This window comes from Callithrix jacchus, chromosome 18, assembly GCF_049354715.1.
Source record: "Callithrix jacchus isolate 240 chromosome 18, calJac240_pri, whole genome shotgun sequence".
Taxonomy (NCBI): domain Eukaryota; kingdom Metazoa; phylum Chordata; class Mammalia; order Primates; family Cebidae; genus Callithrix; species Callithrix jacchus.
The window spans coordinates 12594120-12618313 of NC_133519.1; the positions used below are offsets into that span (position 1 = coordinate 12594120).

At 44.0% G+C, this 24194-nt stretch overlaps 1 protein-coding gene and 1 pseudogene across 3 annotated transcripts in view; both read right to left on the reverse strand.

Moving 5' to 3' along the window:
- The window catches only part of LOC103788982 (uncharacterized), an 870763-nt gene that overhangs the window by 230145 nt on the left and 616424 nt on the right, over positions 1-24194 (reverse strand). The window lies entirely within an intron of this gene.
- Positions 4353-5623, reverse strand: LOC118149230 (transcription factor SOX-2-like; annotated as a pseudogene).

Genomic DNA, 24194 nt, shown 5'->3' on the forward strand with positions numbered 1-24194 from the left:
TAAGGGAAGCCTCAGTGGGGCCATCCCAGCAGCCATTGCCAGGTCGAAAGCAGGCCATGTGACTTGTGCCTTTTAAAGTTTAATTTTCTCTGCAGAAAAAAAAATACATGCTTTTAGAACATACAAAGGAGAATGTAAGACAATTGCCCAATAGCATTAGTGTACCTGGCTCTCCCCTAGCCCTGCCACGCCTAACTCCCCTCTCTAGGTCTGGTTTTCATGTCTGTAGGACAGCAGCTTGGGCTATAAGATGAGTAGGGTGCCTTTTAGCACCAGCATCAGGTCATCTCTGCCTCCTGGTACAGGGACTTCGAGGTCTCATTTTTAAACTGATGAGTTACAAATGTGGCCTTCTTTAAAGACATTTTTTGTTTGATCAAAAGTTCTACCATATTCTGTTTTATATAACTTAAAAAATCTTTTTTTTTCTTTTTGAGATGGAGTCTCACTGTGTCACCCAGGCAGGAGTGCAGTGGCACGATCTCAGCTCACTGCAGCCTCCGCAACCCGTGTTCAAGCAATTCCCAGCCTCGGCCTCCCGAGTAGCTGGAACTACAGGCATGTGTTACCACCCCCAGATAATTTTTTGTATTTTTTAGTAGAGACGGGGTTTCATCATGTTGCCCAGAATGGTCTGATCTCCTGACCTCGTGATCTGCCTACCTCCGCCTCCCAAAGTACTGGGATTACAGGCATGAGCCACGTCGCCAGGCCAACTTAAAAAATCTTGATGCACTGTTTCTAATGTAAGTTCCAAATTTCATGGCTCTTGATACCTCTACAATATTATGGAGATTTAACTATAAATGATTTAGAGAGAATGACAAGTCCAAAACATGGAACGAAATCCCTGGGAAACTGGACAGAGATTCCTTGAACAGGCTGAGATGCTGCTATCCTGGGACCTATCAAGAATCTGCTTTTCCAGATTTTTTCCGGAGTAGAAAAGTCTACTGAGTAGAATCCTAACCCCACTTGCCTGGGTAAGATGGTTTCCATGATGATTTCTCTTACAGGAGAATGCCTCTGCCAAATTTCCCGACCAGTAGGGTTAATACCTGCAGAGAGACTTAGTAATATTTCCCCAAGTTAATAAATAAAATGTAGGCATATACATCTAAATTTTTGTATCTTGCACAGATATTATGCATATATTATGAACGTATGGCCAATATTAGTAAATACCCATAAGAAAAATGACTCAAATCTATTTTTTTCTTGACACCTAAAGGAAAAGACAGAGAATTGCCCTTTATTTATTGAGGGCCTACGGTGTGTGCCAGGCACCGTGTTAGTCACTCTGCACGTGATGTTCTCCTTATCTGAGCAATGGAAAGATGATCTGAATTCGCCAGCAGGTTACGGGAGAAGGCCAGTGCTGTTGTCAGATGTGGAATTGTGAGTCAGTCACATGTATTTCCTGACCCTGTGACTCCAGACAAGTAAGTGGTCTCTGCTCAGAGAGACTGTGTCTGATTAAACTGCCCAAGATAATGCCTGCCGCACAGTAGGTGCGCGATGCGTTAACCCATTTTCCTATTCCTGGTGGGAGGGACTCTGACAGTAAATATGAAAGGCAACTTAGAGGCTAAGAGGGTGACAATCATGTTAGGTGAAAAGGGTTAGGGGGATTTTTATGGTTTGGCATTTTCTGTTCTATAGTAAAATGTAATGAGAGAAGGTTTTCATTACAGACAAAGTTATGAAAATATGTAACCTGACATTACACATGACTGTGACCTCCCAGCTTCTCCTACCTCCTTTCTTAGCCCAGATCTGCCACAGATTCTTTTTGTAACATTAAATAAGCCACTTCACCTATTTGGGCCTCAGTTTCTTCCTCAGTAAAACTGGGACGTTGGATGTGACCATCACTAAGAGCCTTTTCTACCTCGAATACTCTGTCATTCCCATTCTTTGAATCTTCTTCAAAGTTCAGAGAAAGTGTCTCCCTAAGATACCAGCAATGGGGCAGTAGTTTTAGAGATAACCACTTGCATCCCATAATGGAGTATGAGATGTAGGGCACCCAGAGAATAGCTCCTGGATTGGAGCCAGTGCTCGAGAAGAGCGGGGAATCTAAACCAGGTCTTCAGGCAGAAGTTGGCTGGGGAAAATGCCGTGATCAGATATGGTTCTTTGTCATCTGTGTACGGATCTCCACCCAGCTGATGGCAGCTCATGGCCTGATTTAGCATGTCTGCTGTGTGAAGCACATGGGTGTTGGAGTGGACTGGGCCACCGTGGAAAAAAGAGGGGGCAGGATTATATGTACAGCCCCAAAGGGCTGAGAAAAGTGGGCCGTGAGTAATATTCTCAGAGCTCCTCAGGGCCAGAGCTCACGCTCAGCTCACATGCACGTTCTGCTGGGAGACCTGTTCGTCTTAACCTATCAGCCTGGGCACCTGCCTCGTTTGCTTTGATGTCCTCAGAGCCCAGCTCAGGATGATACTCAATATATTCCTATAAAATAAAGAAATCAATTTCCCCATTTATGTGTTTATCCTACGGAGATTTCCTTTATTGTGTAAATCCAGTCTAATTACTCTGGGAGCATCAGAGAGGACTCATGGGCTTGGCTTCTGTGGATTTCTCAGACAGGAAAATGCCAACTAAATACTGTCTACTGTTCATTGAGCCTGTCGCAGTGCCAAGTCCTCTGGCCACCCTGTCTCAGAGAGTGCATTGCCCAACTCCTCACCCTACCCTGGGTTATTTTTCTTCCTGGACTGTTTTACTGCCTGATGCTACATTATATATTCATTTGTTTATTGTTTTTCCTTTCCTGTTAGGATGGAAGCAACTTGAAGTCAGGGGTCCTGTGTGTTGCAGTCACTGTTTGCATCCCCATGCCAAGAGCAATGCCTGGCACATAACAAAGGGTTAATGCATATTTATTGGAAGAATGATTCTCATTCATGATCTAAGATTTTTATAGCTAAGGATACTGAGCTTCCTAGGGTTAACTAACTTGTCTAAAATCGCAGTAACTGTTGCTCAGATTTTAACCCAATCTTACCGCAGAGCCTTAGTTCTCAATCAGTATGTGCTTTTTCTCTCTACTTTTGAACCTAAATTCCACATAGGGAAGGCTTCTGTGCCTTCATGATATTTGAGAATCTGCTTCCTATATGAGGAACAAAGTCCTCTATCTTTGACGTCTCTTCATTTTGTGCGTCCTTTGTTCTCCAGGTCTTCTTCTTTTTCTTCAGTGTCCATATTTCAAAAATTTATTTATCTCAAACTGTGCATAATGAAGTAAAAACTTAAGTTGAAAATGTACCTGTTATAAGGATGGTATTAGTTCAAATTCATACATGGATTCTCGGCAGACTGATTCAAATAATACAGAGCCGAATCTTTTAAAATACAGCTATGGAAAATAAAGAGGAAAACCTTAAAATATCACAATAAATTTACAGAAATATTACAAACCATAAGAAAATATTTCAAACACAGAAATTTCATGTTTTCTTTTTTATCTGAACAAAATGGGAAGTTGGGATTAAACAAAAGCTATTATAAATTACCAACGATGTCAACCTGCATGGCCATTTTTGCTTTTAATAGTAAGTTATAAAATTTAGTACAATCTAAAACTTTTGCCCTTTTAAACGAGACCACAGAGATGGTTTGCCAGTACTTATTCTAATTTTTTTCCTTTTGTACAATTTTTAATTCAAATGTCCAAATTTTAATAATTTTCTTCTCTCCACGTTTGCAACTGTCCTAAATTTCAGCTGCAGAATCAAAATTCAACAAGAAGCCTCTCCTTGAAAAATATTGGCAAATTCTCAGCTTATAAACAATGGATATTTTGATTGCCATGTTTATCTCGATAAATACTGTACAAAAGTTGTTTGCAAATATTAAAACTTTTTTTGTCGCTTGGAGACTAGCTCTAAATATTATTGGTAAAGACTTTTGCAAACTTCCTGCCAAGCTCCTCCTGTACCACTAGAACTTTTTTTTTTTTTTGAGACGGAGTTTCGCTCTTGTTACCCAGGCTGGAGTGCAATGGCGCTATCTCTGCTCACCGCAACCTCCGCCTCCTGGGTTCAGGCAATTCTCCTGCTTCAGCATCCTCAGTAGCTGGGATTACAGGCACGCACCACCATGCCCAGCTAATTTTTTGTATTTTTAGTAGAGACGGGGTTTCACCATGTTGACCAGGAGGGTCTCTATCTCCTGACCTCGTGATCCACCCGCCTCGGCCTCCCTAAGTGCTGGGATCACAGGCGTGAGCCACCGCGCCCGGACCCACTAGAACTTATAAAAATTTTTTCGTAGCTTTCTTTCCTCCAGATCTATACAAGGTCCATTCCCCCGCCCTCCCCACTCCTCCCCCCTGGTTTTCTCTGTACAAAAATAAATCCTCAAAAAGAAGTCCAGGATCTCTCTCATAGAAGTTTTCTTGTCGGCATCGCGGTTTTTGAGTGAGTGTGGATGGGGTCGGTGTTCTCTTTCGCAGCTGTCATTTGCTGTGGGTGATGAGACTCTTCTTTTTTTTTTCCTTTTTCTTTTCGAGCATACCGGGCTTTCTCCACGCTGTTTCCGACTCTCCTCTCTGCACCGCTCCCACTGATTCCTCTCGCTCTTGTCAGAGAATGCGTCCCCCCGTTCGGGGCGGGGGGGGGGGGTCCGGCCCTCACATGTGCGAGAGCGGCAGTGTGCTGTTGATGGCCGTGCTGGGCACCGGGCCGCTCTGGTAGTGCTGGGACATGTGTAGTCTGCTGGGCGCGGCGGGCTCCGGCACCTCCGCGCCGGGGAGGTACATGCTGATCATGTCCCGGAGGTCCCCGGCCTGGCAGGGCGCCCTGAAGTGCGAGGAAGAGGTCACCACCGGCGGCCTGGAGCTCGCCTCGGACTTGACCACCAAACCCATGGAGCCCAGCGCCATGCCGGGCGTGCCCTGCTGCGAGTAGGACATGCTGTAGGTGGGCGAGCGGTTCATGCAGGTCTGCGAGCTGGTCATGGAGTTGTACTGCAGCGCGCTCACGTCGTAGCGGTGCATGGGCTGCATCTGCGCCGCGCCGTGCGCGGTGAGGCCCGGGTGCTGCGGGTAGCCCAGCTGCTCCTGCATCATGCTGTAGCCGCCGTTGCTCCAGCCGTTCATGTGCGCATAGCTGTCCATGCGCTGGTTCACGCCCGCGCCCAGGCCGGCGCCCACCCCGACCCAGTCGGCCATGCCGTTGCCGCCGGGCGCCAGCAGCCCGCCGGGCAGCGTGTACTTATCCTTCTTCACGAGCGTCTTGGTTTTCCGCCGGGCCAGTACTTGTAATCCGGGTGCTCCTTCATGTGCAGCGCGCGCAGCCGCTTGGCCTCGTCGATGAACTGCCGCTTCTCCGTCTCGGACAGCAGCTTCCACTCGTTGCCCAGGCGCTTGCTGATCTCCGAGTTGTGCATCTTGGGGTTCTCCTGGGCCATCTTGCGCCGCTGCCCGCAGGACCACACCATGAAGGCATTCATGGGCCGCTTGACGCGGTCGGGGCTGTCCTGCTTGCTGCCCAGCTGCCGCCGCCGTGGTTGGGTTGCCGCCGCCGTCCCCCGAAGTCTGCTGCGGGCCCGCCGGCTTCAGCTCCGTCTCCATCATGTTGTACATGCGGGCGCTGTGCGCGGGCCCGGCCTGTCGGCGGCCGCCCAAAGTCTTCTTTTAAATACTACTAAAAATGATAATTAAAAACAAGGTAGGTCAGGCGCGGCGGCTCACACCTATAATCTTAGCACTTTGGGAGCCTGAGGTGAGCGGATCACCTGAAGTCAGGAGTTTGAGACCAGCCCGGCCAACATGGTGAAAACCCATCTCTACTAAAAATGCAAAAATTAGCCAGGTGCAGGGGTGGACACCTGTAGTCCCAGGTACTAGGAAGGCTGAGGCAGGAGAATCATTGAACCCGGAAGGTGGAAGTGGCAGTGGGCCAAGATCACACCACCGCACTCCAACTTGGGAGACAGAGCAAGACTTCATCTCAAACAAACAAACAAACAAAAAAACCAAAAAACTGCAAGGTAAAATCTACTTCACATGCTTTTTGAATTATAGATAAATCTAAAATCAATGTTTTCATTTAAAAAGCAGCCATATGCAACGGTAAATATTCATAACCGTTCCCTAACCATTGTTAACAGGTGAGGAAAAAGAGAAGTTAAGTGAATTGATCCAGGTGACTAATGTGTGGCAGGACAGGACCCAGAACAGGACTTCTGTGCACAGATCCCATTCTTGTGTCTGTGACAGCTGGTGTGCCTCGGTTCCACTGTGTCCTTCTCTTTTCCTCATCCGTCTCTTCCTTGTCTCCCTGGAGCCTCACGTTCCTCCGTGCATATTGCAAAAGCTCTTTGGAATAAGCTGCTTCTTCCATGACACACTCCCTGAAGACATGATTGGCATCATCCCCATGATTAGGGACTTAGTCTTGGGGATAAGTCAAGCAGGCTCCTGAAAGCCCAGGTGGAGGTGGGCGTGGCCACACATCTCAGAAGTTACCTGCCTATTCACACGCATGACCACTTCCCACCCAGACACTCAGGAAGGGCTTAACCGTTCACTCGGTAAGCACCTGTTGACCTCAGTGCAGGCTGCGGGGAACACCAACATGAAGAAGGCATGGTCTCTGCCTTTGAGGAGCTCACAGTCTCCTGGCTGAACCAGCACGTCAGATGACAAAAATAAAATGATAAATATAGCAAACCAGACATTGCGGGAATCGAGAAAAGATGCTCAACCTCTGCTGGAGGTCAGGACAACCTGGCTCACTGCAACCTCCGATGCCTTGGCTGAGGTGCTCTCACCTCAGCCAAGGAGAGGACAGTGAGGGGTCACTGACCTGAACGACTTGCCTAGGACACAAGTGCCTACACCAGGGACGATTTGTTTTTCTTTCTGCCAGAGGCCAGAGAGTCTCCTCTTCTAGGACCACCTATGACAAAGTCCACAGCTGGGAGAGTCTGGAGCACAGCAGCAAGCCTGTGCAGTGGGTTTTTCTTGGCTCAGCCTCCCATGAGAGTGAGTCCAGCTGACTCCGGGGTGGTGTAGTATTCAATTTTACACACCGTCAGGGGACTGGGCTCTGACTTCTGTCCTCAGCAAGCAAGGTGACCAAAAGGAAATCCAGATTACATTGATTTTATCTTTAGAGCAAAAGAAAATTCCTCTTCCATAGTTCCTATTTTCTCTCATTTTTTCTTTAGTGTTTGCCTGGTAATTCCTATTCCTAACTAGTGTGAGTATGTGTAAATGCAGACACGCATACAGACAGTTGCACACACAGAAAAGAGCAAGGAATATATATGTACATATATACTTTTATTTGGTTTTACAGAAATGCTGCATTAAATATATACACCAACTATGGAGTGTATTTTTTAAAGCGAACGTTTCCATTTCCAGCAGTTTCATCTTTTGTATCATTAAGAAAGGAGGCATCAGGAACAACTGTATCTTTAAAGGTCTCAACTACTTTCCCATGGAGATAAGAAAAATAATCTACATAATTCCATTGCCCATATTTTTCTAATTATTATGCAGTTCCACATTCCTCGGCTAGTTCTGGGCCATTGGATGTTTTATGGAGCCATCTCATGACAAACTTATAAGAAGATTTATTGATGTTGATCGCAGATGCCCATAAAAACCATTGAGGATCTACGGTGTGTTGGACGTTGACCATGTGCTTTCCCGCCTTTTAACTCGTTATATTCAACATCTCCACAAAAGGCAGCTCACAGGTGTCTTCTCAATGCCAGCAACCCTAATGCCGATCCCTTGGTAGTACAAGGTACATTGTATAAAGTTTACCCTCTAAATTCTCAGTGTGACTGAGTGAAAAGAGCACAAGCTTTGGAGTCAAATGCCTCTAAATTGTAACTTTACTTCTGCCACCTTCTAGTTCAGTGCACTGAGACAAGATATTTTAACTTCTTTGAGTTTTAATTTCTTCACTTGTGAAATACAAATATTGTCATCAGCCTTGTAGTGTTATTTTAAGAACGGAATGGCATTAATATTTGTAGACTCTCTGAGCCATTGTGGACATTAATTCAAATAATGTTTCCTTGAAAAAGGTTTCAGAAATGTAGTAAATTTCACACTGTGTCTAACTGGTGCATCATCATTGTTAGCCTGAGTATTGTTGGAGACTGCCATTTGTTAAACTCACTACAAAAATGAAAGTAGTACAGAAAAGAAGCACAGATTCTAAGATTCAAGCTATGCAGTCCTATCAAGATTCTCATTGTTGCCCCAGATCCCTAGGGTCCCAGGTTCAGTAGAGAGGAGCACCCCAGGAGTGGGCACCAGCTGGGGTGACCCTGCTGCTCTGCAGGCCGGGGATGATGCCCTCTGGTCTCATACCCATGCTGCTTCTGCCATGTCCTGGCCATCCCTTGGCCATCACCCAGTCAGGACATCTGCTCTGCAGGTGCAGGCCCTGGGGTGGTGCGTCTCCTGGTGTGTATGTCTGTGTTTATATATGCTTTATGGTGAGGTGAGCTTCACTCCACAACTTGAAGATTAAAATAGAGGCTGCGTGACAGGAGAAGAGGGTGGGGCGAGAGGAGTTTGCTATGGTATCTGAGACTGGGAGTCAAAGATGAAGTTGTGGGAAGAAAGACAGAAATTCATTTATATTTCATGAAGCACAGGAACTCTTCCGGGAATTTCTTAGGTTTCTGTGCCTGGCATATTGTGTGTGAGTTCTATAGCACTCTGATGGCTGCACATTCCTTCAGCATACAAAGGGCCCATGGACTTGCTTATGAAAAATAATTGTGTTTAGTGAATCAGCATTCTTTCCTGAAGCCAAATTTTAAAGAAAGACTCTATAATTTCAGTGTGTTCCCGAATAGTTTGTGTGTTGGAAACTTAATCCCTAATGCTACAGTGTTGAGCAGTAGGGCTTAGTAAGAGGAGACTGGGTCATGAGGGAAGAGCCCTCATGAATGGATGAAGGTTGTTATCATGGGAGTGGGTTAATTATCTCGAGAGTGGATTGTTACAAAGTGAATCTGGGCTGGGCGTGGTGGCTCATTGCAGCACATTGAAAGGCCGAGGTGGGAGGATTGTTTGAGACCTGTCTGGACAATATAGTGAAATCTCTTCTCTACAAAACATTTTTAAAAATTAGCCAGGTGTGACAGTGCACACCTGTGGTCCCAGCTTTTGGGAGACTGAGGCAGGAGGATCACTTGAGTTCAGGGTATTAGGACTGCAGTGACCTGTGACTGTCCCACTGCATTCCAGCCTGGGTGACAGAGCAAGACCCTGTCTCAAAATAAAAATCAAGTTGCTCCAGGACTGGTGACTATGTCTCATGTGATCTCTTCTGCCTTCCATCTTCCACCATGGGATGATCCTTGTCAGATGCTGATGCTGTGCTCTTGGACTTCCCAGCCTCCAAAACTATGAGCCAAAGAAACTTCTGTTCTTTATAAATCACAAAGTCTGTGATATTCAGTTATAATAGCAGAAAACGAACTAAGAAGAAAAACTGTGGAGAAGAGTTAGGATGGTAATGCTGTTTTATGGTTTTGGACTTAGAATTCCTGGGTTTAAATCACTGGTTTGTTAATAACGCTCAAACTTTGGGCTAGTTACTTAACCTCTTTTTGCCTCAGTCTTCACATGTCCTCAATCTGAATAATAGGCTGGATGCAGTGGCTCATGCCTGTAATCCTAGCACTTTTGGATGCTGAGATTGGAGGATCACTTGAGCCCCTGAAGTTCAAGAGCAGCCTGGGCATTATAGTGAGACCCCATCTCTACAAAAAATACAAAAATTAGCTGGGCATGGTGATGCACACCTGTTGTCCCAGCTACTTGGGAGGCTGATACAGGAGGACTGCTTGAGCTCAGGAGTTAGGGGCTGCAGCAAGCTATGATGATGCCATTGCACTTCAGCCTGGGCAACAGAGTAAGACCGCCCCAAACAAACAAACAAACAAAGCTGATGATAATAATCACTATCCCTATTTAAGATATAGGCTTCTGTAGGGATTAGATGAGGCATGGTATGTCAAATGATAACAGAGGCTCTAGTGCACAGTAGCTGCTTCATAAATATTACCTTGAATTGTTACTGCCTAAAACTGAGGAAGGAGTGGATCAGTCCTTTGGAACAAAATGCTATCCAATCCGTCTAGTCGTCCAATGTGGATACAGAATAGGAGAAGAGCTCAGAAGTAACTGAGTACCTACCTTTGCCCTCAACCTATTGATTGCTCTCCACCTCTCACTCAGACCCAGCTTTTCTGCAAAGCACGTAGGACTAGAGCTGTGTTCTTTCCTATTAGAAGTCAGTTCTTAGACTTGCTGCCTACCCTAGCAGGTCAGAAAATGTTGTATATTTCCTGGAAAGTTTCTGTCCATAAATGAAGAGACCTATGAAAAATGAATCTGTATTCTTTCTTTCTCCTTAGTGAGGACAAACATCTAACTTCCTCTGGAACAGGGACAAGGTAACAATGTCGCCCTGTGCCTTTCCCTCGTTCCCCTGAGTCCTTATGTCTATGCCCAGTACAAATCCATATTCCTGCAGGTATCTACAAAGGAGTCGGCTTCTTCATGGTTCGAGTGAGGTGAGAATTCTCAACCCTTCTTTAAGACATACTCGAAATCTTAAGAAGAGTACGTTGGGCCTCGCTATATAAAAGAAAACCAAATTCATTTATTATAACTAGAAGATTTTTGTCATAGCTAACTTTTAAAATCACTTTTCTAGAAATACTATTCTAGGGCCGGGTGCGGGGGCTCACGCCTGTAATCCCAGCACTTTGGGAGGCCGAGGCGGGTGGATCACGAGGTCAAGAGATCGAGACCATCCTGGTCAACATGGTGAAACCCCGTCTCTACCTAAAATATAAAAAATTAGCTGGGCATGGTGGCGCGTGCCTGTAATCCCAGCTACTGAGGCAGGAGAATTGCCTGAACCTAGGAGGCGGACGTTGCGGTGAGCCGAGATTGCGCCATTGCACTCCAGCCTGGGTAACAAGAGCGAAACTCCGTCTCAAAAAAAAAAAAAAAAAAGAAATACTATTCTATTTTTTATTGAGAGGTGGGCAAATACATAGTTTAGGAAGAAGCTGGTTCTTAGTATTATAAGAAATAATGGGGAATACTCAGGTTAAAATAGATTTATTTGACTCAGTCATTGTCAATGGTTGAGTCCACTGAATTAAGATCATGCAGCCACCACTAGTAGCAATCTTATAATATTCACTAGTTATGATTGTCCTAAAAACAACTTTTAATTTTTTCAGCCCACAAGAAAAATACTCTACTCTGAAATTCTACAAATTTAGAACCACTGATTCAATTAGAGAGTAATGTGTGATCCTTTAGTTCTATGTTAAGTGCAACGAGATTTTATCTTTCTGAATTACCTTATACAACCATCTCTTCTTCGCTGTTCTCAAATTATTATACCCCTAATTATGTAGGAGTTTTGCCTGCTAGCTATCTCTTATTTTGCACCTCTCTGTCTCATTCTTGCACACTGTAGCTATGGGTGTAGATTTCTCCATCTCTGCATTCACCTGTTCATTTTCATTGCTTAGATTCTATCTTCAGTCACACCTTGATTTCATAGAGAATAGTGGAATACCTGTCTGTTTGGTCTTTTAGATGGTAAACTTTAAAAGTACATCTTTGAAGATAAGTGTGGTTTCCGAGTCTCTCCCAGTCTTCCATATTACCTTCTGCAGTGCTTTGCATGTAAAATCTGTTTACTAAGTGGTGTAGAATAAGACACACCTAACCCTCATTTACTTTGCCATACATACCTTCATAGATATCCACATATGGCCTTAGTTCAGTTCAACAGCAACAACAAAAACAGAGGAAAATCAACAGTTCCAAGTATATCGGGAAATATCATTTCTCCTTTGTGACAAAGGAGCCTCACTAGGCAGAATCATGCCTGTTAAACTATCGAAGCAGGTGGAACAGTCACAATCAGTAGAGTAGTAAGAACAGTAGCTGTGGAAGTCGGTACCACCTTCTGGGTTCTAGCTCTGTTCATAGTCTTGAACTCAGTGCTTTATAGGTAATATTTCGTTTTATGCTTACAGATGAGCAGAACGATTATCACTATTTTGAAGACAGTGAAACTGTATCCCAACCATAACTTGCTTAACTGTGCACAACTTTCTCAAGAAGCAGGAATGCCAGCGTAAGTCTCACTGACCCCAAAACTATCCGAAAGAGCTCCCGTTTGTTTTAGTCACCTCCCTCTTTTCTCTCAGTTTTCTGTGTCTCTAATGTCAGTTCAAGCTTCTCGTGGCTGGAGGTATAATTAGGGTCAGTGTCATCATCACTTTCATCAGTTGTCATTGACTTTTAAGGCTCTTTCTTTAAAACACTGTGCTCTTAAAATCAAAGCTTTTATTTAAAAATTCAAAGATTTTTCTTAAAAATCAAGCTCTTTGAACGGCTGTCATTCTTTGAATCGGCACCACACATCACATGGACAATTTGCCATTGTGACCTTCATTCTATGTATAGAAATTGTGATTTTTTTTATTTAAAAAAATTTATTGTTCATGTATCTCTTAAGTTCCTTGAAATAGTGATCCCTGCTTGTCTATCCTGTTTCTTTCCAAAATTATTATGAAGCAGTTTCAGCCTTCACTATGAAACTACTGACTCTATGGATCGTCTCCCTAGCATTTGATAATGTAAGATAATGTCTTTTTTAAAATTTATTTTCCTTTTCTTTTCAAAATGCCATGATTTTCTTTTTATTTTTCCAGCTATGAACCTCAACTTTCTTTCTTAGACTCCTAAATTTTTACATCTCCTTTGCCTACCCACTGAAAGTTGGAATACCCCTAAGGCTCTGTGCCAGTTTCTGTCTCACTTTGTCCTTTTCTCTTTTTTTCTCAGCATGCATGCTCTCTTTTAGTAATCTACTCCACTTGTATGTCTTTGATGGTTATTTCATTACCAAGGAGGTGATCTAGTTTGTGTTAGATGACATTTTCCTATTATATTGAGCCCTAGCAAAACCCTATCACAAGATTGCTGTGTTCTCTAAAAAATACAAATAAAAAATAAAGGATCTCGATGACAATAGGAGCTCCTTCAGTAAGTTAGTGTTAACTACTTATTCACAGCAATTTATGCGTTTGCTAACTAGTAGGTGTGATTCAATGTCAGCTTAAATCCACTTACGTCTTATTTTATTTTCCTTCTCTGTATCTCCCTGTAGACATGCTCAATAATGCTATTATTCTAATTCTCATGCACTTTCAGCCATCACCTTCAACCCCAAGAAAAAGTCTGCTAGAACTTTCAAGTTCAACGTAATATCTGTCTCTGTTCTAACTCATTCACATTTCAAGCCCCCTCCCTCCTCTAATGGCAGCACCAGCCCTGCCTGTGCCCACTGCCCTCTAGGAGCATCAGGCTCCCCAAGGTCTTCATTTCCATGCCCACATGGGTTCCTCTAGGTCCACCTTCTGCCAACCTGGTCTCATTTCCACAGAGCTATGCTCTCAAATAACTTATTTCTCAGGAGTTAATATCCTGTGTTAGTGAAATAACACTATATCATCCTGGGAATCTGTCTTGATACAAGGGATTCTGAAAGCCAAGAGGCTGCACCATTATTACCTGAGTATCTGCCCCAGTGCCTTCTAGACATCTGCGTTCCTCTTTCCTGATGTTTAATCTTTCTCCTGTGTTTATTGTGCCAGATACTGCACAAAGCACATGGAGTATGGAGGCCAATAAAACATGCTGTACTTTCATATTTTTCACAGATTGAACAGACATGTACAAAGACTGTAAAATCACCTTAGGGAAATGCTGTATGAGACCTGAGCAAGATTTCAGAATCACATGGTGCAAAAACTTACAAATCATTGTTTATACATTCGTGCTCCTGCACCATAACATCCTCAGAGCAATCTACAGTATCTGTGTCATTGATATCTTGCAAAATTGTGGGCCCAAGATAGATTATACATATTTATTGGATTGAGGAATGACTGACTGTGTGAAGGTGGGATGGCTGGCTTGCAGCAGATCTAAGGAGCATGTATGGAGTAGTCTCTATCTTCCAGGATTCCTCTTGGCTCCTGTCCAGGGAAATCCTGGGGCACTGGGGCTGCGAGTGTGAGAAGAGTTCGTCCTTCTCTAAAGCAATGAAAGTGATTGTTCTGCATACACAGGGAGACACCAGACCCAGGATAAAAGGCCTCCATCGCCAGACTCCTCAGTCCTTAGCCTTGTCAGTGTCAGCCCTTGCTCCTCCACTAACCAGGTGAGTTAGCAAAGAAGGCCCTGGACGGTGATTCATGGGTGCCAGACAGGACTGCAACAGGGAGAGAGGAAGAAGTCACTTCGGTTTGGAGAGACAAGTATGAGAAATCTTCAACCTGCAGTTGACCTAGGTCTTGACTTGTTTTTATTTGTCCTTGTTAGTGACATCCTCCCACACTTGTCTTGGTTTGCTAAGTATGTGACAGAGGCAGACCATGGGGCTGTGCGTGTCTAACTTAGGGAAGGAGAGTGACAAGAAATGCAGCATGAGCAGTGGGGTAGAGGAAGAGGAGAAGGAGCAAAGCAAGAGGAGTCACCGAAATCGAGGGGCTCCGGTTTATGCCTTTGATCTCTTTCCTTCTAATCCGCGTCCGACAAATATTCTCAGTGATACCCATCTGACTTACATAAGAATGACTGATCCATTAGAAGGTGGTTTCTGAACATATGGCCAGCTGTGTTTCCAAGTTGGGAAGCCTTCTATGGGGTTGATTTTAGAGCTCAGATGGTCAGCATTTTTCACTGGGGAAAAAACACAAGACGGAAAGCTTTTCTTGCACTCAATTTCATTTCATATTAGTTTCCACTTATGGATCATCTTCAGAAAATAACTTGTTTGGGAGTGAGGATTCAACGAAATTCATTGTCTGTAATATACCAATCTGCCTGACATTTGTCCTAATGGCTAATGATATTTCTCCTCAGGTTTCCTGACTTCCTCTCTGAATGTCCTGCCAGCAGAGCCAGCAGCAGTGCCAGCCTCCTCCCAAGTGGGCCCCCAAATCCCCTCCCAAGTGTACTTCTAAGTGTCCCCCTAAGTGCTCAGTGCCAGGCCCCTTTCCCACCTCTTTCTGCTGCAATGTTAGCTCCTGGACTGCTGTGGCTCCACCTCTTGGGGCTGCTGCAGCTCTGTGGGTGGCGGCGGCTGCATGAGTCACTACAGGCCCTGCTGGTCCAGTTGATGCTGACCTCAGAGCTCTAACTGCTGTGGCAGTGGCAGCGGCCAGCCATCTGAGGGCTCTGTCTACTGCCCCAGCTCTGGGTGCTCGGCTGCTGCTCTGGGGGCTGCTGCTGACCTGGGCCATGAGGACCTCACAGCAGCAGTGTTGGAGGAAGAAAGATGTGGGAGACCTACCAGCCTGGCTGCTGCTCCTCCCTCCTTTCCTTGTCTTCCTTGTCCTGGACTCAGACGCTGAAATCTTCCCAAGGAAGGTTCTAAATATTTCTCCAGATGGGCAGGCTCCCTCTTCTTCGACATAACGAGTTCCTCCCTACTGAGCCTCAGCAGCCTCCTGCTGATTTTTGCCAACAGCATCCCCCATAGGTCATCGTTAGCTACGTGGGGCCCAGCCTTGCCCTGGCTCAAGAGTGTGGGTCATGTGACCAGTCTCTCTTCGCAGGGTGTGGTACAAAGCCCTGGGTTGACCTTTCCTGCATTCAGAGAGGGCCAGTCTGGCTTTCTAGCTGCCAGCTGGGGCTAATGTCCTCTTCTTGGTACCTGTGCATTTTCTCTGGTGTTATATCTATGATTCTACCATACTTTTCTCATTATAACAACTATGATAATACTTCTAACAGCTGATAGGAAGTGAAAAATTTAAAACTGGTAGCACTCCTCAAAACAGTAAAATCTAGGGACAAGTGAAATGGGGACAAGCTTCCTACATGGAAGATACATGGTTCATTATCAGATATTCACTCAGTGTGCCGAGATTCAAAATTCAAAATGAATGAACGAAATCAACACAAAACAATATATGAGTAAATGAAAAAATAAGTTTCAAAAAAGTATCTACAGCCTAATAGCCTATTTATAAATTTCAAAACATCAAAGCATATTCTTTTTGGCTTAGTGTAGGTATGGTTACAAATAAACTATATGGAAAAAAAAACAAGGTATAGATAAAACCTTGTTTTAGAATCATACATCCTTTGGGTAGAGAGGAGCAAAAGGTGGGAGGGGAGCCGGTCCATATGTTTACAGGTCAGTTGTTGTGAAGATCTGAGCTTTCATTTTGGTGGATTTCTGTTCTTTGTATATTGTTAAAATTTTGAAACGAATGAATGAATCCGCATATTGGTAGATCAATAACAGTTGAGGAGATCATGCCTGAAGCTGTGATAACCACGTGTCCTGGTCCAAATATTCTTATGTCTCCAACACTATCCATCTAAGGTCCTATTTTTTTTCAAACAGTATGTTATATGCATCAGCATATAAAGTCTTCTTTGCTAATTCTCACAACTCTTTAAAATATATTGTTTTGATCCCATATTAATTTTGTGGATTAGGTAATTGAGATTCAGAAGTTAAATAATTTGCCTAAGTTCATACAGTAAGAGCAAGACCAGGTCCCTGTCAAAGTCTGAGCCTTTCACTACCTGCCCCGTGTCCCCTCTGTCCCCTCTTTCTCCTGGGCAATCTCTTCTACTCCCTGGCATCAGTTAACATCACCACGCTGGTGGCCAAGGAGCCCCTTCCCAGAGAGGCCTCAGTGACCCTTGAGATTAAAAGAGCCCCGTGTCACTCTCAATCACTTTACTGGGCTCTATTTTCTTATCATTGACAAATATCTTTCATTTATTTACTTTTCTTTTGTTCAGCTCTCTTCACTTTAACACAAGCTTCATGGGATGAGGGACCTTGCTCTCCTCTTGCCAGCTCCTGCTGTTTCTCCAGTACCTAGAATGGGTTTACTGTGTATTCTCAGTAAATTTTTTTTGCCTGAGTGACTTCCAAGTCAACATATGAAGTCCATATGTGTTTCCTGAGTTCCTGATTTATATATTTAGCTGTCTATTCAGTTTCACCAAAGATTCTATTCTAATCTCAAAATCAAAGCTTACAAAATGAAATTCAACACCAGCTCCTCATTCAACAATCCTCCTCTCTGTTGACTTCCCTCTTAGTAAATATCATCATCTGCTCATTTTTGAACTAAAAAACACCCTAAAATTTTTTTTTAAATCTTTTGTAACCCATCCCTCATCTGAACAACCAAACAAGGCTGGGCGCGGTGGCTCAAGCCTGTAATCCCAGCACATTGGGAGGCCGAGGTGGGTGGATCACGAGGTCAAGAGATTGAGACCATCCTGGTCAACATGGTGAAACCCCGTCTCTACTAAAAATACAAAAATTAGCTGGGCATGGTTGTGCATGCCTGTAATCCCAGCTACTCAGGAGGCTGAGGCAGGAGAATTGCCTGAACCCAGGAGGTGAAGGTTGTGGTGAGCCCAGATTGTGCTGTTGTTCTCCAGCCTGGGTAATAAAAGCGAAACTCCGTCTCAAAAAAAAAAACAAAAACAAAAACAAAAAACAAAAAACACCAAATCCTACTGATGCTTCTTACATCCCTCTACTTCTCTCCATCTTTGTTGTTACTACCTGAGCCCAGGTCTTAACTGTCCTAGTCCCGACCTGGTCCTACATTGCTCCAATCTGCTCTTCACAATGCAGCCTTCATAACCTTTCCAAAATGCAAGTCTAAACTCATCAGTCCCAGACCTTGCATCCTCTGTTGCTCCCATGTGAGAATGTCAGGGTATTCTTTGTGACTCAGTGCTGTTTCCCAGGGAATATCTGGAGTTCAGTATTTTTTCCACTTCACCATAGTCCTTATTAAATAATCACATACATACCGGAATCCCTACTGACCATAATGTGTTCAGCAGAGATTAAAAGGCCACGCTGATGCCTAGCTAAATAAATTAGTTGGTTTGAGTAAATCACCAAATAAGAATGCCCTTTGGAAGAGTTCTAAACCTCACTGGAGAAAAAGAGAACATGCCATATTTAATCCTGCCTTTAGACAATCTCAGTACTTGGTCCAGTTCTTTAAGCAGTGACAACTTTTCAATTCTAGATCCCTACACACAAGAGAAGGAAGAACTTCAGAAGTTAAATAATTTGCTTCTAGCTTAATAATCGGTCTCTAAAATATTGCCAAAAACTCTAAGAGTTAACATCATTGTCATCTCTAAGACGTAACTTTCAGGCTCTTTCTACCCCATTCCTACCCTTTATTTCCCTATATAAGAAGCAAGAAGCCAAAAGTAACCCAAAAAGGGTTGCAATACTCTAATCTCTGGATGAGACAGTGCCAAGTCATTCTCTAGTGATTAAGGATATGTGAACCAAGCCCTATTTTATATCCCTCCCTCCACTCACCTATCTATCCATCCATCCATCCATACGTCCATCCATACATCCATCCATCCATATATCCATCCATTCAACAACAGGCTTATATATCAGGATACAGAGATACAAAGATGAATAAGACAGAGATTATCCCTTCAAAAAGTACACATTCTATCAAGAGATGAGTGGGAGAGACATGGCCATTAGAATTTAATAATTTGTACTTTCGGGAGGCCAACTGTTCTATGTTCTCAGTTTTCCTCGTTCACTGCTTCCCTGACCACCTTCTTGGTGAACACAGTCCCAGGGCTATTCAAGTTCATAGCACCTTGGTCAAAGTGTGTGATCAGAGAAATCACTATGGAAGTGGAAAGAGTCCTGATCTGGGTCCTGGGCTACCTGAGATCTAGTTCCTTAAAGGCAGTCATTAACTTTAGGTCCCCAGACAGTTTCCTCTCTCTGGGATTTATAGTCTTTATCTGTGGAATGACCAAGTGGGACCAGGTAATTCCTGAGGATTCTAGTTGCCAAGACATTCTGAAAATCTATGATCCTACTCAAGTTTTAAATGGTATCTGGAGACCCCTCTGGAAAGAGTTATGGGATCCTGAACGAGGAATCCGAATTCATGTTGAGTTGGGCAGACTTTCCCATGGGACAGATTCCACAGACGTAATTGGTATATGTACTGTGAGTTACAAAGCGCTTTCACACCCATTATCTGATTTTATCTTTGTGATAACCTGGTGAAGTCAATATTATCATTTTTTATCCTCATATGAGGGAAATAAAGTCCAGAGAGCTAAGTGGTAAATTCTTTTTAATCTGTGGGGTGTCAGGCTTATTTATTATATGTTTTAAGTTTTTTATTTCCATAGGTTTTTGGGAAACTGGTGGTGTTTGGTTACATGAGTAAGTGCTTTCATGGTGATTTGTGAGATTTTGGTGCACTCATCACCCAAGCAGTGTACAGTGAACCCAATTTGTAGTCTTTTATCCCTCATGCCCTTCCCATCCTTTCCCCCAAGTCCCCAAAGTCCATTGTGTCATTCTTATGCCTTTGCATCATCATACCTTAGCTCCCACTTATGAGTGAGAACATACGATATTTGGAGTTACATTCCTGAGTTACTTCACCTGGAATAATAGTCTCCAGTTCCCTCCAGGTTACTGTGAATGCCATCAATCCGTTCCTTTTTACGGCTGAGTAGTATTCCATAGTATACATATACCACAGTGTCTTTATCCATTCACTGAGAGATGGGCATTTGGGTTGGTTCCGTATTTTTGCAGTTGCAAATTGAGCTCCTATAAACTTGCATGTGCAAGTATCTTTCTCTTTTAATGACTTCTTTTCCTCTGGGTGGATCCCAGTAGTGGGATTGCTGGATCAAATGGTGGCTCTACTTTTAATTCTTTAAGTAACCTCCACACTGTTTCCCATAGTGGCTGTACTAGTTTACATTCCCACCAGCAGTTTAGAAGTGTTTCCTTTTCACCGCATCCATGCCAATGTCTATTATTTTTTGATTATGGTCATTCTTGCAGGTCATTCATTGTGGTTTTGATTTGCATTTCCTTGATCATTAGTGATTTTGAGAATTTTTTCATTTGTATATCTTCTCTTGAGAATTGTCTATTCATGTCCTCAGCCAAGTTTTTGACGAGATTATTTGTTTTTTCTTGCAAACTTGAGTTCCTTGTAGATTCGAGATTCTGGATATGAGTCGTTTGTTGGATATATAGATTGCGAAGATTTTCTCCCACTCTGTGGGTTCTCTGTTTACTCTGCTGAAGTTGCTAATTAAGTTTTAAGTAGTTTAGATTAGTTTTCTCATTTAATTAACACAGTAACCGTATGGCCACAAGCCTCACGCACAGCTGGGTCATGAGTGCTTGCTCCCTCCCCATCCTGAGCTGAGCAAGTAGGTGTCTGCACAGCAGGTGCTCAGCCAGGGCTGCAGAGCAGTGTTTGAAGGCAGCACCAGGCAGACAGTGCTGTGGAGTAGCCCTTAAAGTCAGCACAGTGGAGGACAGAAGTAATAAACGGGCATTCTGTGAGCCACATAGAGTCAAGAGGGACAGCTCTCTATGTTTTGCCTTCATAATATTGTAATTAATCATTAGTACTTAAAAATAGGGAGACTATATTTAAGATTCCAGAAATTCAGTTTTTCTTGTAAAATAAAAAGTTTCAGTATAGTTGAAACTACCTTCCGTCACCCTGATTAGCAGCTGCCCGCCGGAGACAGGGCATTTCTACAGTTTAGGTGTTTATCCCTCCCAGACCTCATGCTGAAATTTCACCCCCAGTGTGAAGATTTTGTCCCACTCTCTAGGAGAAAGATTTTTTCTAGTTCCTTCTCTTCTCCCGCTGTTCTCTCTCCTCTTCTTCCTCTTCCTCCTTTCCATTTTAAGAGTAGATAAAAATGTCAGGTATAGGTGACGGGGGGATGGTGGCAATAAATCACCTTGCTGAATGTACCTATGCAACAATCTTGCATGATCTGCACAAGTACCCCAGAATCTAAAGTACAATTAAAAAAAAGAGTAGATAATCAATCTGGGACTCATGGAGACTAAGTAGCTTTCATGCCACTAGTAAGTTACTCGAGCTCAGATTCAATCCAAACTATGTCAAAGCCTCCGCTCACAAGCTTGGTCAGAATCTGAAATGCGTGCAGGGATTGAAGGGTGATATAAACAAGTGAAATAATCCAGATAGAAGGATTATTTCACTTTTAACTTTACCAAAAAAAACTAAAAGCACAAGTAAAATAACATAAGGAAACTTACACTTTGAATTACATTGCAGATATAGAAAAGAATAGTGGAGCATTACAGAATGGCAATGTATTTACCTGTCTTAGCCCAATTGTGTTGCTATAAGAAAGATACCTGAGGCCAAATAATTTAGAAAAAAGGCTTATTGGGCTCACATTTCTGTAGGCTGAACAAGAAGCACGGCATGAGCATCTGCTTCTGGTGAGGGACTCAGGCTGCCTCCACTCATGGTAGAAAGGGAAGGGGAGCGGAGTGTGCAGACATCACAGAAAGAGAGAGGAAGCAGGAGGGGGCGAGGGAGGTGCCGGACTTTTTTTTTTTTTTTTTTTTTTGCGACGGAGTTTCGCTCTTGGAAACTCCCAGGCTGGAGTGCAATGGCGTGATTTCGGCTCACCGCAACCTCCGCCTCCTGGGTTCAGGCAATTCTCCTGCCTCAGCCTCCTGAGTAGCTGGGATTACAGGCACGCGCCACCATGCCCAGCTAATTTTTTGTATTTTTAGTAGAGACGGGGTTTCACCATGTTGACCAGGATGGTCTCGATCTCTTAACCTCATGATCCACCCGCCTCGGCCTTCCAAAGTGCTGGGATTACAGGCTTGAGTCACCGCGCCCGGCCTCGGACTATTTTTAACAACCAGCTCTTGCAGGAACAAATAGAGCTAGACCTTAATCCACATCCCGACCAGAGAGGGCATTAATCTATTCATGAGGGATCTTCCCCCATGATTCAAACACTTCCTATCAGGCTCTACCTCCGACACTGGGGGTGAAATTTCAGCATGAGGTCTGGGAGGGATAAACACCTAAACTGTAGAAATGCCCTGTCTCCGGCGGGCAGCTGCTAATCAGGATGACAGAAGGTAGTTTCAACTATACTGAAACTTTTTATTTTACAAGAAAAACTGAATTTCTGGAATCTTAAATATAATCCCCATTTTTAAATTACTAATGATTAATTACAATATTATGAAGGCAAAACATAGAGAGCTGTCCCTCTTGACTCTATGTGGCTCACAGAATGCCCGTTTATTACTTCTGCCCTCCACTGTGCTGACTTTAAGGGCTACTCCACAGCACTGTCTGCCTGGTGCTGCCTTCAAACACTGCTCTGCAGCACTGGCTGAGCACCTGCTGTGCAGCCATCTACTTGCTCAGCTCAGGATGGGGAGGGAGCAAGCACTCATGATCCAGCTGTGCGTGTGGCTTGTGGCCAGCATTTACCCTGAGTGAATGTTGGATATTTCATTTTAAACATCATTCTTGGATGGATTTTTTTTTTCTTTTTTGTGTGTTGTTTCAGATGGAGTCTCCCATGGTTGCCCAGGCTGGAGTAAAATGGCATGATTTTAGCTTACTGTCACCTCTGCCTCCCAGGTCCATGCGATTCTCCTGCCTCAGCCTCCCGAGTAGCTGGGATTACAGGTGCACACCACCACACCTGGCTAATTTTTTGTATTTTTGGTAGAAACGGGGTTTCACTGTGTTGGCCAGACTGCCTTAATCCTCACAACAATCAGAAAGAAGATTTAATTATGTCTATTCTGCAGAAGAGTGATTTGATACTAAGGTTGGTTGTAAAGGTTGCATTGCTGTCAGCAGGTTGCCTGGGACTTTCGACTCACCTCTGACTCCATGCGCTCATCCTTCTATAGAGCTGCCTCTGTCTTTAACATAATTTAAATTACTTTGAGTTAGAAAAGATTTCCTCTTTTGCACCCCTCTGGTGAGAATCTGAAACAAAGTGGAAGTTGGCAGATACGATCATCTTTTTGGAGAGAAGACACTTTTGCCACTGCTCATCAGGGCTTCTAGGGATGGAGATAAAGGAGGAATAAAACAAGAATCTGCTCTTCACAGTCCTGAGGCTTCCCCAGTAAGACAAGACACTCCCACACTCTGTAGGTGACAGCAAGGGCAGGCACACAGGGAGGGAACCAGCTGCTGGAATGCCAGCCTGGGTGATGTGCCAGGCAGATGCCAACCAGCTGTCTCATGGCCCAAGCCAGGCCCAGACCCTTTATATAGACAGCCGTCTTCCCAGATGCCTCAGCCTGAACGACCGCTTGCCTGTGAGGAGGGTGAGTCTGGGGATGGGATCCTGGGATTGGGGTGGGTGTGAGCTTCAGGGGTAGCCCAGGTTCACAGCGGTGAGGCACAGAGAAGTGAGAAGCTAGGAGCCAAGGAGGACAAGGGACGCATCAACCTGGGGAAAAAGTTTGATGAGCTTTTAGGAGACAGAAGCACAGCTACAGAGGTTGTGAGAAGGTCTAGGGCTGTGAAGCCGGTGTATTTACCTTTGATAACCCTGACCTTATCCTCAGGTACCATTTTCCTTCGTGCTCTTTCTGGAAAAGCCACATTAGCAATTTATACCTTATGAGCAAAGTTATGTGTGGACGGGTTACCTTCCCTTGGGAAATAGATATGTAGGCATTCTCTATAAATTAAAAATGGAAGGTTTGATCCCTCAGTGGGAGCGTTTGGGGAGCTTGTTGAAAGGTGTTTTGTTGGGTGAGCCTGTTGTCGAATGATCCCGTTTGCTAGTCACTGGGCTGCCTGCGTATAAACCTGTGGATCTGGGACAAGCAGAGGAGCGAGGCTGCTCTCCCGGGCCAAGCGTGGTGTCAGGGTGTGTACCCGCAGCCCTCACGTCATGTTTGCGATGCTCCAGCTATGCAGATCTTTGAGTGTGGCAGAATGTCAGTCTTGTGATTAAGAATCTTGGACTTCCTGGCTTATTCCATCTCAGGTAACTCCGCCTTGCCTCTAAGAGGAGCTGGGGAAAAACATTTCTGAGGCCTGCAGACCGTCACACTTCTGGTGATTGACAACAGCAGCCTGACTGGGCAAGTCGCCACGGTGGTCAGAGTCTTTCCAAGGCCGGTGTGCTTTGCACAGGCACGCTTTGCATGTGTCATGTTTAAATGAATTTATTTAAAACATTGTGTCATGTTTAAATGAATTTATTTAAAAATATAGTGCCGTGTTTAAATGAATTTATCTAAAAA